Genomic DNA, 17,303 nt, shown 5'->3' with positions numbered 1-17,303 from the left:
GCAGTGAGTGCAGTGGGAACGTGGCCTACTACACCCTTCCTTTCACCAAACCCCCAAGGAGGTCATTATTGTCGAAAATCGATAATAACATCTGCGCTAGCCATACACGTAACATAGGCTTCCAAGAATTCTAAATCTACACCTTATTCAAAGTTTTTTTTTACAGTATAGTAAAAGATTGACTGGTTATTTTTCACTTCGGATTTCTGCATCATTGGACTAATCTTGAAGACGAACATCCCTGAAGAAATTGATAAAGAAAGAAAAACGCTGATGACTAGACTGAAACTCGAATGTGAAACAACTGGCACAAGGAATTTATATCTGCTCCGGAAGAAGATTATGTAACGAAATTGTAACCTACATAATCCAGGGAAACCTAAAATGTTACGTATATCACCCACTCCGACTCTCGCACCACGCAGAATTTAGGCCCCCTACCTGCACCAAGCAGTGAGTGCAGTGGGAACATGCCCTACTACACCCTTCCTTTCACCAAACCCCCAAGGGTTTTCATTATTGTCGAAAATAGCTAATAACATCTGCGCTAGCCATACACGTAACATAGGCTTCCAAGAATTCTAAATCTACACTTTATTCAAAGGTTTTTTTTTACAGTATAATAAAAGATTGACTGGTTATTTTTCACTTCCCATTTCTGCAACATTGGACTAATCTCGAAAACGAACATCACTGAGCAAATTGATAAAGAAAAGAGAAAAAAATGAACATGGTTGACTAGAGTGAAATTCGAATGTGAGACAACATGCAAAAAGAATAGATATCTGCTCCGGAAGACGTTTAAGTAACGTAATTGAAATCTACATAATTCAGGGAAACCTAAAATGTTACGTATATTACCCACTAAGACTCTCGCATCACGCAAAGACAGCCCCTTACCTCCACCAAACAGTGAGTGCAGTGGGAACATGGTCGATTTGACCCTTCCTTACACCAAACCCCCAAGGAGGAAATTAATGTCGAAAATCGATTATAACATCTATGCTAGCCATACAGGAAACATACGCATCCAAGAATTTTAAATCTACACGTTTTTCAAGGGCTTTTTTTTTAAAGAATAATAAAAGATTGACGTGTTTATTTTCACTTCGCATTTCTGCATCATTGGATTAATCTCGAAGAGAATATCCCTGAACAAATTGATAAAGAAAAAAAAATCTGATGACTAGAGTGATATTCGAATGTAAAACAACTGGCACAAGGAATTTATATCTGCTCCGGAAGAAGTTTATGTAACGAAATTGTAACCTACATAATCCAGGGAAACCTAAAATGTTACGTATATCACCACTCCGACTCTCGCATCACGCAGAGTCTGGGCCCCCTACATGCACCAAGCAGTGAGTGCAGTGGGAACGTGGCCTACTACACCCTTCCTTTCACCAAACCCCCAAGGAGGTCATTATTGTCGAAAATCGATAATAACAACTGCGCTAGCCATACACGTAACATAGGCTGCCAAGAATTCTAAATCTACACCTTATTCAAAGGTTTCTTTTACAGTATAATAAAAGATTGACTGGTTATTTTTCACTTCGCATTTCTGCATCATTGGACTAATCTCGAAGACGAATATCCCTGAACAAATTGATAAAGAAACAAAAAATCTGATGACTAGAGTGATATTCGAATGTAAAACAACTGGCACAAGGAATTTATATCTGCTCCGGAAGAAGTTTATGTAACGAAATTGTAACCTCCATAATCCAGGGAAACCTAAAATGTTACGTATATCACCCACTCCGACTCTCGCATCACGCAGAGTCTGGGCCCCCTACCTGCACCAAGCAGTGAGTGCAGTGGGAACGTGGCCTACTACACCCTTCCTTTCTCCAAACCCCCAAGGAGGTCATTATTGTCGAAAATCGATAATAACATCTGCGCTACCCATACACGAAACATAGACTTCCAAGAATTCTAAATCTACACCTTATTCAAAGGTTTTTTTTTACAGTATAATAAAAGATTGACTGGTTAATTTTCACTTCGCATTTTTGCAACATTGGACTAATCTCGAAAACGAACATCACTGAGCAAATTGATAAAGAAAAGAGAAAAAAATCAACACGGTTGACTAGAGTGAAATTCGAATGTGAAACAACATGCAAAAAGAATAGATATCTGCTCCGGAAGTCGTTTAAGTAACGTAATTGAAACCTACATAATAAAGGGAAACGTAAAATGTTACGTGTATCACCCACTCCGACTCTCGCATCACACTAAGACAGCCCCTTACTTGCACAAAGCAGTGAGTGCATTGGGAACATGGCCTACTACACCCTTCCTTTCACCGAACCCCCAAGGAGGTCATTATTGTCGAAAATCGATAATAACTTCTGCGCTAGCCATACACGTAACATAGCCTTCCAAGAATTCGAAATCTACACCTTATTCAAAGGTTGTTTTTTTTACATTATAATAAAAGATTGACTGATTATTTTTCACTTCGCATTTCTGCAACATTGGACTAATCTCGAAAACGAACATCACTAAACAAATTGATAAAGAAGAAGGGAAAAAAATCATCTCGGATGATTTTAGTGAAATTCGAACGTGAAACAACTTGCACAAGGAATAGATATCTGCTCCGGAAGAAGGTTTATGTAACGCAATTGTAACCTACATAATCCAGAGAAACCTAAAATGTTAAGTATATTACCCACTCCGACTCTCGCATCACGCAAAGACAGCCCCTTACCTGCACCAAACATTGAGTGCAGTGGGAACATGGCCGATTTGACTCTTCCTTACACCAAACCCCCAAGAAGGAAATTAATGTCGAAAATCAATAATAACATCTAGGCTAGCCATACAGGAAACATACGCATCCAAGAATTTTAAATCTACACGTTTTTCAAGGGCTCTTTTTTTAATGAATAATACGAGATTGACGTGTTTATTTTCACTTCGCATTTCTGCATCATTGGACTAAACTCGAAGACGAACATCCCTGAACAAATTGATAAAGAAAAAAAAACACTGATGACTAGAGTGATATTCGAATGTGAAACAACTGGCACAAGGAATTTATATCTGCTCCGGAAGAAGTTTATGTAACGAAATTGTAACCTACATAATCCAGGGAAACCTAAAATGTTACGTATATCACCCACTCCGACTCTCGCATCACGCAGAGTCTGGGCCCCCTACCTGCACCAAGCAGTGAGTGCAGTGGGAACTTGGCCTACTACAACCTTCCCTTTCACCAAACCCCCAAGGAGGTCATTATTGTCGAAAATAGATAATAACATCTGCGCTAGCCATACACGTAACAAAGAATGCCAAGAATTCTAAATCTACACCTTATTCAAAGGGTTTTGTTTTTACAGTATAATAAAAGATTGACTGGTTATTTTTAACTTCACATTTCTGCAACATTGGACTAATCTTGAAAACGAACATCACTGAGCAAATTGATAAAGAAAAGAGAAGAAAATCAACACGGATGACTAGAGTGAAATTCGAACGTGAAACAACATGCAAAAGAATAGATATCTGCTACGGAAGACGTTTATGTAACGTAATTGAAACCTACATAATCCAGGGAAACCTAAAATGTTACGTATATCACCCACTCCGACTCTCGCATCACACAGAGTCTGGGCCCCCTACCTGCACCAAGCAGTGAGTGCAGTGGGAACATGGCCGATTCGACCCTTCATTTCTCCAACCCCCCCAGAAGGTCATTATTGTCGAAAATCGATAATAACATCTGCGCTAGCCATACACGTAATATGGCCTTCTTAGAATTCTAAATCTACACCTTATTCAAAGGTTTTTTTTTTCTACAGTATAATAAAAGACTGACTGACTATTTTTCACTTCACATTTCTGCAACGTTGGACTAATCTCGAAAACGAACATCACTAAACAGTTTTATAACGAAGGATGAAAAAAATCAACGCGGATGATTTGAGTGAAACTCGAACATGAAATATCTGGCACAAGGAATTTATATCTGCTCCGGAAGAAGGTTTGTGTAACGCAATTGTAACCTACATAATCCAGGGAAACCTAAAATGTTACGTATATCACACACTCCGACTCTCGCATCACGCAAAGACAGCCCCTTACCTGCACCAAACATTGAGTGCAGTGGGAACATGGCCGATTCGACCCTTCCTTTCACCAAACCCCCAAGAAGGAAATTAATGTCGAAAATCGATAATAACATCTAGGCTAGCCATACAGGTTACATACGCATCCAAGAATTTTAAATTCACACGTTATTCAAGGGCTCTTTTTTAAAGAATAATAAGAGATTTACTTGTTAATTTTCACTTCGAATTTCTGCATCCTTGGACTAATCTCGAAAACGAACATCCCTGAACAAATTGATAAAGAAAAAAATAACACTGATGACTAGAGTGATATTCCAACGTGAAACAACTGGCACAAGGAATTTATATCTGCTCCGGAAGAAGTTTTATGTAACGAAATTGTAACCTACATAATCCAGGGAAACCTAAAATGTTACGTATATCACCCACTCTGACTCTCGAATCACTCAGAGTCTGAGCCCCCTACCTGCACCAAGCAGTGAGTGCAGTGGGAACGTGGCCTACTACACCCTTCCTTTCTCCAAACCCCCAAGGAGGTCATTATTGTCGAAAATCGATAATAACATCTGCGCTACCCATACACGAAACATAGACTTCCAAGAATTCTAAATCTACACCTTATTCAAAGGTTTTTTTTTACAGTATAATAAAAGATTGACTGGTTAATTTTCACTTCGCATTTTTGCAACATTGGACTAATCTCGAAAACGAACATCACTGAGCAAATTGATAAAGAAAAGAGAAAAAAATCAACACGGTTGACTAGAGTGAAATTCGAATGTGAAACAACATGCAAAAAGAATAGATATCTGCTCCGGAAGTCGTTTAAGTAACGTAATTGAAACCTACATAATAAAGGGAAACGTAAAATGTTACGTGTATCACCCACTCCGACTCTCGCATCACACTAAGACAGCCCCTTACTTGCACAAAGCAGTGAGTGCATTGGGAACATGGCCTACTACACCCTTCCTTTCACCGAACCCCCAAGGAGGTCATTATTGTCGAAAATCGATAATAACTTCTGCGCTAGCCATACACGTAACATAGCCTTCCAAGAATTCGAAATCTACACCTTATTCAAAGGTTGTTTTTTTTACATTATAATAAAAGATTGACTGATTATTTTTCACTTCGCATTTCTGCAACATTGGACTAATCTCGAAAACGAACATCACTAAACAAATTGATAAAGAAGAAGGGAAAAAAATCATCTCGGATGATTTTAGTGAAATTCGAACGTGAAACAACTTGCACAAGGAATAGATATCTGCTCCGGAAGAAGGTTTATGTAACGCAATTGTAACCTACATAATCCAGAGAAACCTAAAATGTTAAGTATATTACCCACTCCGACTCTCGCATCACGCAAAGACAGCCCCTTACCTGCACCAAACATTGAGTGCAGTGGGAACATGGCCGATTTGACTCTTCCTTACACCAAACCCCCAAGAAGGAAATTAATGTCGAAAATCAATAATAACATTTAGGCTAGCCATACAGGAAACATACGCATCCAAGAATTTTAAATCTACACGTTTTTCAAGGGCTCCTTTTTTAATGAATAATAAGAGATTGACGTGTTTATTTTCACTTCGCATTTCTGCATCATTGGACTAAACTCGAAGACGAACATCCCTGAACAAATTGATAAAGAAAAAAAAACACTGATGACTAGAGTGATATTCGAATGTGAAACAACTGGCACAAGGAATTTATATCTGCTCCGGAAGAAGTTTATGTAACGAAATTGTAACCTACATAATCCAGGGAAACCTAAAATGTTACGTATATCACCCACTCCGACTCTCGCATCACGCAGAGTCTGGGCCCCCTACCTGCACCAAGCAGTGAGTGCAGTGGGAACATGGCCTACTACAACCTTCCCTTTCACCAAACCCCCAAGGAGGTCATTATTGTCGAAAATAGATAATAACATCTGCGCTAGCCATACACGTAACAAAGAATGCCAAGAATTCTAAATCTACACCTTATTCAAAGGGTTTTGTTTTTACAGTATAATAAAAGATTGACTGGTTATTTTTAACTTCACATTTCTGCAACATTGGACTAATCTTGAAAACGAACATCACTGAGCAAATTGATAAAGAAAAGAGAAGAAAATCAACACGGATGACTAGAGTGAAATTCGAACGTGAAACAACATGCAAAAGAATAGATATCTGCTACGGAAGACGTTTATGTAACGTAATTGAAACCTACATAATCCAGGGAAACCTAAAATGTTACGTATATCACCCACTCCGACTCTCGCATCACACAGAGTCTGGGCCCCCTACCTGCACCAAGCAGTGAGTGCAGTGGGAACATGGCCGATTCGACCCTTCATTTCTCCAACCCCCCCAGAAGGTCATTATTGTCGAAAATCGATAATAACATCTGCGCTAGCCATACACGTAATATGGCCTTCTTAGAATTCTAAATCTACACCTTATTCAAAGGTTTTTTTTTTCTACAGTATAATAAAAGACTGACTGACTATTTTTCACTTCACATTTCTGCAACGTTGGACTAATCTCGAAAACGAACATCACTAAACAATTTTATAACGAAGGATGAAAAAAATCAACGCGGATGATTTGAGTGAAACTCGAACATGAAATATCTGGCACAAGGAATTTATATCTGCTCCGGAAGAAGGTTTGTGTAACGCAATTGTAACCTACATAATCCAGGGAAACCTAAAATGTTACGTATATCACACACTCCGACTCTCGCATCACGCAAAGACAGCCCCTTACCTGCACCAAACATTGAGTGCAGTGGGAACATGGCCGATTCGACCCTTCCTTTCACCAAACCCCCAAGAAGGAAATTAATGTCGAAAATCGATAATAACATCTAGGCTAGCCATACAGGTTACATACGCATCCAAGAATTTTAAATTCACACGTTATTCAAGGGCTCTTTTTTAAAGAATAATAAGAGATTTACTTGTTAATTTTCACTTCGAATTTCTGCATCCTTGGACTAATCTCGAAAACGAACATCCCTGAACAAATTGATAAAGAAAAAAATAACACTGATGACTAGAGTGATATTCCAACGTGAAACAACTGGCACAAGGAATTTATATCTGCTCCGGAAGAAGTTTTATGTAACGAAATTGTAACCTACATAATCCAGGGAAACCTAAAATGTTACGTATATCACCCACTCTGACTCTCGAATCACTCAGAGTCTGAGCCCCCTACCTGCACCAAGCAGTGAGTGCAGTGGGAACATGGCCTACTACACCCTTCCTTTCACCAAACTCCAAAGGAGGTCATTATTGTCGAAAATCGATAATAACATCTGCGCTAGCCATACACGTAACATAGGCTTCCAAGAATTATAAATCTACACCTTATTCAAAGGTTTTTTTTTTTTACAGTATACTAAAAGATTGACTGATTATTTTTCACTTCGCATTTCTGCAACATTGGACTAATCTCGAAAACGAACATCACTGAGCAAATTGGTAAAGAAAAGAGAAAAAAATCAACACGGATGACTTGGGTGAAATTCGAACGTGAAACAACTGGCAAAAAGAATAGATATCTGCTCCGGAAGACGTTTATGTAACGAAATTGTAACCTACATAATCCAGGGAAACCTAAAATGTTACGTATATCACCCACTCCGACTCCCATTTCACGCACAGTCTGGGCCCTTACCTGCACCATGCAGTGAGTGCAGTGGGAACATGGGCGATTCGACCTTTCCTTTCACCAAACCCCCAAGAAAGATATTAATGTCGAAAATCGATAATAACATCTGGGCTAGCCATACAGGTAACATACGCATCCAAGAATTCTAAATCTACAACTTATTCAAGGACATTTTTAACACATAATATTGAAAGATGGACTTGTTAATTTTCACTTCGCATTTCTGCAACATTGGACTAATCTCGAACTTCAAGTCGAACATCACTGATAATATGAACAAATTGATAAAGAAAAAAAAACACTGATGACTAGAGTGAAATCGTACGTGAGGCTACTGGCACAAAGTATTTATATCTGCACCGGAAGAAGTTTTATGTAATGTAATTGTATCCTACGTAATTAAGGGAAACCTAAAATGTTACGTATATCACCTACTCCGACTCTCGCCTCACTCACAGACTGGTCCCCTACATATAGCAATCAGTGATAACTTTTGCATAATGGCGACAATGAAGCTGAATGGTGATTAGCTTTGTTCAAAAACTAGGTGCAGGAGGACTCTACCCCCATTACTACCACCACAAACAAGAACAACCAGCTCCATTTATTATCACCAGAGAGTACAGTATTCTCAATAAAAGCATCCAATCTGTCTCGTTTCCTCCAAGTTTACATAGTGATGCCCTCGAGACGAGTTAGGTATTGGTCTGTCCCGTCTCGTATCTTCAAAACGCCATCTCGTCTCGTGCATGAGGGACATTGATATTAACCATAGAAGCACTTCCAGCTGTCTCTTATGTATGGAGCAAGTCACCCCCTCCCACCCATTTATCAATAAAAGAACGTTCACAAAGAGGAACTGTCTACCCTAGTCGAGTGTCAAACATGGAACATTTGTTTGTTACATGATTGGTACCGAGAACCCGAGATAGGCTTGTGACAATCGAGATGAAACCGAGATTGACTTGGAGTAATGGAGATATACCTGGCGAATGGTGTTTTGAGCGCAATGCTAGCCTCGCAACTTTGTAAGCTGTAAAAAAAAATTGAGTGGAAATGTCCTTTCCTGTAAGAAAGCCCGAGAGGTTATGAGACATGAAACAGAAGATGAAATATTTTTTTAATAACTATTCTTCTCGATAAATTTGTGTATATAAAACAAAGGACCATATTTACTTACTACCCACGTAAGGCTAATCGAGACTGAACCTACAGTTTAAAGTGGATCCGAACCACTTTGTGTCTCCACAGTGTATTGAACCCGGGACCTCTTGATTACAAGGCGCCGACGCTACCACTGCTCAATCGAGGCGGGGGGGGAGGAATCGGTGTGTACGCACCATTGTTGCGACAAGTCAGCTGCTCATGTGCTCAGATTTACCAGCCACCTGTGCAGTCCTAGCACAATTGTGTTAAACCTAACATAATTTTGCCGTACCAGTAACCTTTGCTTAGCATAGTGGGAATTAATTTCAAAATTATTGCACATGCATCTATGCGAAACTGCGCAGATCCGCGACTCCTGTGTACCATACTCCCGCGAGGAGGGGAAGGGTAGAGTGGAGCAGCTTCCTTATGGCCCGAGGTGAACGGTTGAAGGGGAAGGTATAGCTCGACCACAAGGAAAAAAACCTTCCGTCAAAAGCGTTCGCGCATCTTCCCTGCCGTTATAGGTGCTCGGGGCAGTGTTGCCAGGTCAGACTTGAAAAAATCGGGAGATTGTTCCTTGGGAAACCAGAAGAAAGATCTGCTACAAAATCCGACGATCTAATAGTAGCGGATGAACGACGTTCTCGGGGGCGGGGAGGCGGCATAGGCGTGCGCACTGGGGGGCAAGGGGACATCCACAAATTTTTTCTAGCGCGGGGGAAACAATGTATTTTTTATCAGGCGGATAAACGAAGCATATTACCCCGTAATAATGTTGCCCTCTCATAAAACACCACTTGAGTTTGAAATTATCACGTTCCTACATCCCTATTATAATAATGGATGTAAATTACTGTGACTGAAATCAACTCATATGTCTGAAATAATAGGTACTTTTATGTCAACATTCATTTTCGACAATATTTCAAGTCGAATGCTAACAATAACAAATCAATTTGCCTTCTGCTGGCGTTCGGTGTACAGCTATCGTTAGGGGTGGCCACGCGTCCTGCACCATAATGAGAACCATAATGCATTACGTATGTGAAATATATTTGGTGAATTAGACAACATGTCTTCCTCAATAATTCAAAATAGCAACGCATATGCTAGGGTGCCACCTATCCTCCCCATCTGCTAGAAATAAATAAACACACACACGCATACACGCATAAATAATTTGCCCACGCTACGAAGTCAGTGTTTCTACCTAGTAAGGTAAGGACGTTTCACTGTGTTTGTGTTACTTCATCCATTTTATCAGTTTTTCATTCATCCATATTATCGTACTTACCCGTAGAGGCACAAAAGCTACGTAAAATAACTAAAATAGAAATAGATTTTCGGGTGGGATAAAATACAACCATCTAAAAATAGTAATGTAATAGTAATAGTAATAAAATAATAATAATGTGTTTTTGAGCAGGCCGTTGGAGGTTCCATAGCAATAGTTTATTAAGGAATTCTTCCGAGAAATCAATAGGTCTGGCAACACTGACGTGAGCCGCGTTGAAGGCTACTTCCCCCTGTCCTTTCCCCCAACCGCCAGCGCGATGAGGTTCTGCGTAGGTTTCTTTCCTTGTGGTTCCACTACACATGGAGACTTATCGCCGAAGGTTATTTTCCTTGTTTGCTATAAAACCTTGGGCCTCACATATCACTATATCATAATCTGCTTGTGGTGCACCAGTCAGAAAAACGCATTACATTCTTATGGCCTTTCAGGTCACTGCCTTGGATGTCTCAGTCTAACTACGCCTCTGCTCAGGGACGAATATTCATCCCATTTTAATTTACAGAATTATTAAAGAATGTATTGGAGAGAGATGTGAGACTTGCGTATTAATGTTGAAAGAAAGTATGCTAAATATAACATTTTGCATGTATACGTAGATTGGTTTATTGTGACGTCAGGATGCGCACAGCCGCCATGTTTGCGGCCAATTTTATTTGTCGTTTGCAAGGAAATATCAACTACGTAACTTTCGTTACATCTGCACCAACTGCACGTTTGTTTTAAATCACGAATGACTGTGTTAGTATCTACAGCCCGCCCGTTTGAATTCCGTATGCTTACAAGAACTGGCCTCAATCATGGCTGCTCGAAGCCACAATTCAATGCAACAGTTTGTGACGTAGGTAAATCACACCTATAGTTATTAAATGCGTTAGTCATGAAACTTACCTGTCACAAGACTCAATGAAGATATATTTCACTATTTCACTTTGAAGTTTCTTATTGGAAGTCAGTTGAACCACTGACACCAATATCAGAATGTTGATTCAATAAGTCGCTTCGAGTTCACAGTTTATTTTGCCAGAGGAACAATTAAACTTAAAAGGCAATAATGTATTTGCTACAATTCGACATGAAATTGCAACACAAGTATATATCCTAGCAACAGTAAAATTCAGCTACAATTCAAATATTGTAAAACCTTTAATAATATTTTAATTGTAGCCATTGACGTACGCAGAGGGGGGCAGATGGACTGCAGCCCTCTTGGAAATTTTGAGAAAAATTAAAAATTTCAAATAAAAGCAGTGAAGAACTCGGGAAAAACTACAGTGGTAAATTACGAACTCCCTTTAAAATTACCCCCGATAAACCATGTTTCTAAATATACGCAATATCTTATTGTACAGGGTGGCTCAAAAAGTCACTTAACACCCCCGGTACAAGGCCACTGCAGCGCGCAACATGGAAATGGTGATGACCAATCGTTATCAGGCCAAGGGGGAACCACATTGACGCCACCCGCACGGTCGGCGGCCATCTTGATGTCCGCCATCTTGAATTCAACTCTAGAATTTTAAATGGGAAGGGGGTGATATGATATATCAAATCAGGCTAGAATTTCACGAGAAATGCAATGGTGAAGGTTTTTCGACGTATCTTTAACCTAAAACGTTATGACTGAATTCTTGTACCAATTTGCTCCTTTTCGAGGTGTTAGAAAAATATCTTCAAATTTGTTTAGCGCATCGGTAATGCATCGAAGTGATATCTAGGGAGAGAAGTTCGCATGCCATTGCACACGATTTTAATCGGATACATCCACGAAGAGCTGCGCATTATGAATGGTTGTCGCGAACAATTTACAGTGTGACGCTTCCATTGAATTAAAAGTCCTTCACAGTGACAAGGCTAATGTTTATTTTCATAAGGAAGTTCAAGATGGCGGACATCAAGATGGCCGCCGACCGTGCGGGTGGCGTCAATGTGGTTCCCCCTTGGCCTGATAACGATTGGCCATCACCATTTTCATGTTGCGCGCTGCAGTGGCCTTGTACCGGGGGTGTTAAGTGACTTTTTGAGCCACCCTGTATATGCCCTAGAAAGCAGCTGTTATTGACAGAGTGGTATTAATCGGATCTGAAATGTACATAACCTAAGATTTAAAAAACAGTCAAAACATTTTATTCATACCTCAAATCAAGCTTTTCGATTTGGCACCCGGACTGTATTTATTGCAAACACTGAAATAATTACATTATCACTGTTCAACATAGTCCCCTTTTAATTCACTTATACAAGCGATTAATTAACAAGCGCGTAGCTACCGCGGGAAAATAATTATTTCGGACGGGGGCGCAGCTACTCATGCACTACCGAACCTCATCATCTTCTCGGAAATGCTTTCCATTCAGTGGAACCAAAGAACGAACGAAGACGAGAATCAGACGGTGTGAGGTCGGATGAGTACGGAGGGTGTGGAATGCACTCAAACAGCGGCTCTTCAATAGTCGATACTGTTGCTCTATCAGTATGTGACCTCGCATTGTCGTGGAGGAGACACGTACACAGTTTTCTGAACGTTAGCTCGTTTTGAATTATATGGATAACATGGGCGGATCTAACACTAATATCTAATATCCACCTCCTTGACAGTGAAGCGACAGTTTTTCTGTATCACGTTCTCCACGGCTGCTAAGATGTCCTCCGTGACTCCCGTGAATGTTGGACCCTGGCGAGGAGAATTGTCCAAAGAAGTTGCAACAGTTCTTTAATTCAAATACATTTTTTTGCAATTATATTTTGTTATTTAGTTTTGTGCATAATCTGAAAAGAATGAAGAAAAATTCTGTTGTGTTACTCTATTCAATGTTGATGTTATTTTGTTTCTTATTTGCGAATATAGTGATTGTAGAAATTGTTTAATATACTAATGTGTTAAGTAACATTTGAAAGTTATTTTATTTAAAATATTGCAACAAACTGATCCACACTGGGGACAGTTGCAATAAATTGGCGACCTAGAGCCAGGATTCGAAAATTGTAAGTTGATAAGAACTGAACTGATAATGCTATAATGAAGAAAAGAGAAGTGCCTTACGTGCTTCGAAGTAGCGTGTGCCTTTAACCGGATCTCAGTGATGTTGCTGATGTAAGCAACGAAGAGGACAATTCTGGTAAGCAAATGGAGGATTTACTCTGTTGTAAGGACAGATTTTCTGACACTCGCGTGATTGAATGCACGTCATGCAAGAAATGGGAACATGTAAATTGTAGGGGTCTTACAGTTATTCACTGGGTAATATTCAGCTCTATGAAAGAACACTATTACTGTAAGGCATGCAAACCAGAATTCAATCCATTCACTCTAAAATCATACTTGGATACAGTAAATCCCAATATTGACCAAATTTTATCTGCTTTTCACTTGAGTTTGGCCCTACATGAGAATAGGTTACTTCAGAACACTGAAGCTTTGGAGAATAGGTTACAAGATAGACTTGATCAGAATACTGAAGCTTTGGAGAATAGGTTACAAGATAGACTTGATCAGAACACTGAAACGCTGCGCGAAAGTTTACAAACAAACTGTGAAGTTTGGGGCACAAAATTGCTTAGGTTGCAGCAAAGTACTGAAAAACTGAACGAAGGGCTCCAACATGTAGAAAATAAGTTGCAGCAGGTTTCTGATTCTTGTCAATCAGCTAATAGGTTACTAAATGAACGTATAAATGACGAAGTAACTTTATTAAATGCGAAAGTCAGTGATCTTGAATCAAAACTAGACCATCATGATGATGAGTTAAAACAACTCCTATCAAACCAGTTGTGCCAACATGAAACTTCTATAAGTACACTACAAACAAATATGAATACTACGCAGGTAAAGTTGCAAGAATTTGATTCTATGCTTAAGGATTTCAATGAGAAATGCATTAACTTAGGGCAAAGCGATGTTATTTGTACTAGTATAGTTAGAGACGTTCTACAACCAGATAAAGAATTAAGTAATGTTGATGCACTTACTAAGGAACATAGGCACATAGCATGCCAAACTGATACAAGATTAATTTCTAACATAAAGCATGTTGTTTTTAGTGAACAAAATAAATGCGAAACATTTCATACAGGTTCTTCTGGCTATGATACATCTAATGCTGAAGTGAATTCTGCAAAGGAAAATGTAACCAAATTGTGCAAGGGCAAATCTACTCACAATAAAAGTAGAAATAAAGTTGGTAAAGCTTCCACTTCACAGGGCAAGAATACATATGCATTGCGGCATTGTGTTTTAGATAATACTGAATTTACTTATAGCAATCCTACTGTTGACAAAATCCATTGTACATGTTCAATAAATAATCATTCATGTCTTTCTTCGTTGAACAGCTCTTTACCAAGGTTATTAGAAGTAGAAGTATAGATTGGGCCAATCCGTTGTTTACTCGTGATGACGAAACGACGGTAAGAGGTGAATTTATCCATGAAATGAATTCCAAATCTATGCGCTAGTGTTGCACTATGCAGATAGGAAACCATGCCAGAAAATGAACACACAAAATCGAGTACATAAATGAGCATTTCCACCCATTTACATTTTGTGGCTTCAGACAAATTGAAAATAAATATAAATAGGTACTTATTGTTATGCGGGACAGAATATTATTGATCGGAACGGGAATTTTTTTTAAATCCCGACATTCAGGACGGGAAATATTCGCAATTTCTCGACTAATCGGGAAATCTCAAATTCTCATTTTCACCTTAAGTGATTTTCTTTGCATTTCTGAAATGAAAACTAACAATTTCCCATAAGTTCCAGGCATTTGCAATGTAGAAAACGTCAAGAATCAATACCGTTTTAAAATGACCATTCGGTATTTCCCGACTGCTCTGGATCCAGAAATTTAGGGAAGTCATTTGCTGAAGTCGGGATAGGGACGGAATTTTTCTTTCCGATCCCGGTCCCGACTTTTCGAGATACCGCACACCACTTGTTATTATTATTTATTTTAGTTCAGCACAAGATACATCTTCCAAGTACGTTGAACATAATATATACGTTATATACGTTTTTCAAAAGGATTCTTCGGTCACCGAGCTTTGGATTCGTGTGGAAAAGCTAACGTGAATCATGCTAATGCTAGAATCTGCAGTGCGCATTTCTGCCCAGAAGATTATGTACGTAATCTGAAAAGTCAACTTTTAGGTTTACATCGAAGAAAGATCCTTAAGCAAGATACCTTCGACTCCTTATTATGAGCAGGAATGTAGGGAGTATAATCCTGGTAAATACTTCGCCTACCATTTCTTTGCCATTGGTGTATAATTCTCTCTCGCTTTTTCCCTACATATTCACATAAAGCAATAAAAATACAAACTGCTAACTTTTCATTCCATTTTGGTTATTTATTAAACGATACGTGTTTGTATTTATATTTGATAAATTTACTTTGCTCTTCCGGCCATTTAAGTCAATTGAGATGATGAAGAAGTGATAAAATAGATGAATGGCCAATCACAGTTCCCCTTACTTACAAGAGCGACCACAAGAAAAAGAACCTTCCTCCTCTTCCGTTCAACTCGGACTATAAGAGAGCATGCTCCACTCTCCCCCTCCCCTCCACACTGGAGTTCGGTGCACAGGAGTCGCGAGTCTACGCAGGTTTCTTTGCTTGTGGTTCCACTATAATAGTAATATAAAATTGCACACTCACCTCACTTAGTTCTCCGGCAGTTTGTTTCTTTATACATCATATTTGGAGAAGATACAATTCAATCTATAGTTGTACGTACACTGTATATAACACACCTTATTACTGACTTCCTTGACCCTGGATGTACAGGGTCAAGGAAAACAAAGAAATGAGCATAATTTTCTCTTCGGTGAAGATGTTGAACCTAAACCAAAAAAAACTCAAATAATGAATTTGACAATGTAATTTGATGAGATTTAGTAAATCATTTTATGAAGTGAACTAATTCTGAGTGGACTAATCGCAAAGGACATAATCAGCTCAGATCCTATTACTTCTTCATGGTATGTGACGTAAAGTTTCCGCCCAACCGTTTGACGGCGTTAGTGGTTATCGCATCTCCTTTTCCACAGCCTGTAGTACACATCCTCATCTAGACATTGTTCTTGTTCTGGTGTTTAATATCTGCATACTGCAACACTGTCGTTTTGTCATTTCACGTGACTTCACATTGAAGTGATGCATTCACTTGGCCGGTTACACGTCATCGCACGCAAAAACTTCAACCGTTACCATGGTTTTGGGCCAGGGCTGCTCTTTACTGTATGAAAATAAGGAAGTACATACTTATGATATTGAAAATAATGCACCTAGTTCTTTATGTGCTACAGACACATCAAAGCAAATTTGTTCTACATCTAACAGAAAATCCATACCTTCTAGAACTTATGTTACTTGTGATAATAAAGACAATTTCACAGGTCTTGAAACTTCAGTATGTGGTTGCCAACGTCAAAGTACATGTCACTCCTTAATCCATGATCAGTTTCCTGATGACTTAAATGTAAATCATAGTCCTTGTACTAAAACAAACTGTACTTATAAACCGATGTGGCTGAATAATGATTCTACATGGAATTCTTATAATCAGTCTGATACATGCTCTAATAGATTTTCACGAGTTAGTGAACTCAGTCAATTGCCACGTTTTGGAGATGTTTCAAAACAGTCTGCTAGAGAATTTATCGAACAAGTAACTACAATGTTAAACTTAATTGGTGTTCCTTCCAGGTATAAATTATGTATCATTCGTAAGTGTTTTTATAATGTAGGCGCTTACTGGATCAACAGTGAAAAGAAGAATTTCACTTCTTATGAGGACTTTGTACATAAATTTCTAGACCAATTTGCTTCTAAAGAATTATTAGAAAGTCAGTTGACATTGTTACGATCTAGGAAATACAACCCAGCTTCAGGTTTATCATTGTAAGCATACGCTTTAAAAACGTACTCTGCTTATTGTAACCTTGTGGAAACTCCAAACAAAGTTGAAGTAATACGAATGATTTTGAAACAGCTACCTGAGTCAATTTCAAATAATGTGGGTTGCCATAACATTACAGATCTTAAGCAACTGACGCAGAAATTAAGGACTATTGATTTGTATTCGAGCGATAAGAATAAAAGT

The sequence above is a fragment of the Lepisma saccharinum genome, unplaced genomic scaffold (assembly GCF_977018435.1).
Source record: "Lepisma saccharinum unplaced genomic scaffold, izLepSacc3.1 HAP1_SCAFFOLD_273, whole genome shotgun sequence".
In the NCBI taxonomy this organism is placed as follows: domain Eukaryota; kingdom Metazoa; phylum Arthropoda; class Insecta; order Zygentoma; family Lepismatidae; genus Lepisma; species Lepisma saccharinum.
The sequence above is the reverse complement of the archived record's forward strand: the minus strand, read 5'-3'. Positions refer to the sequence as shown.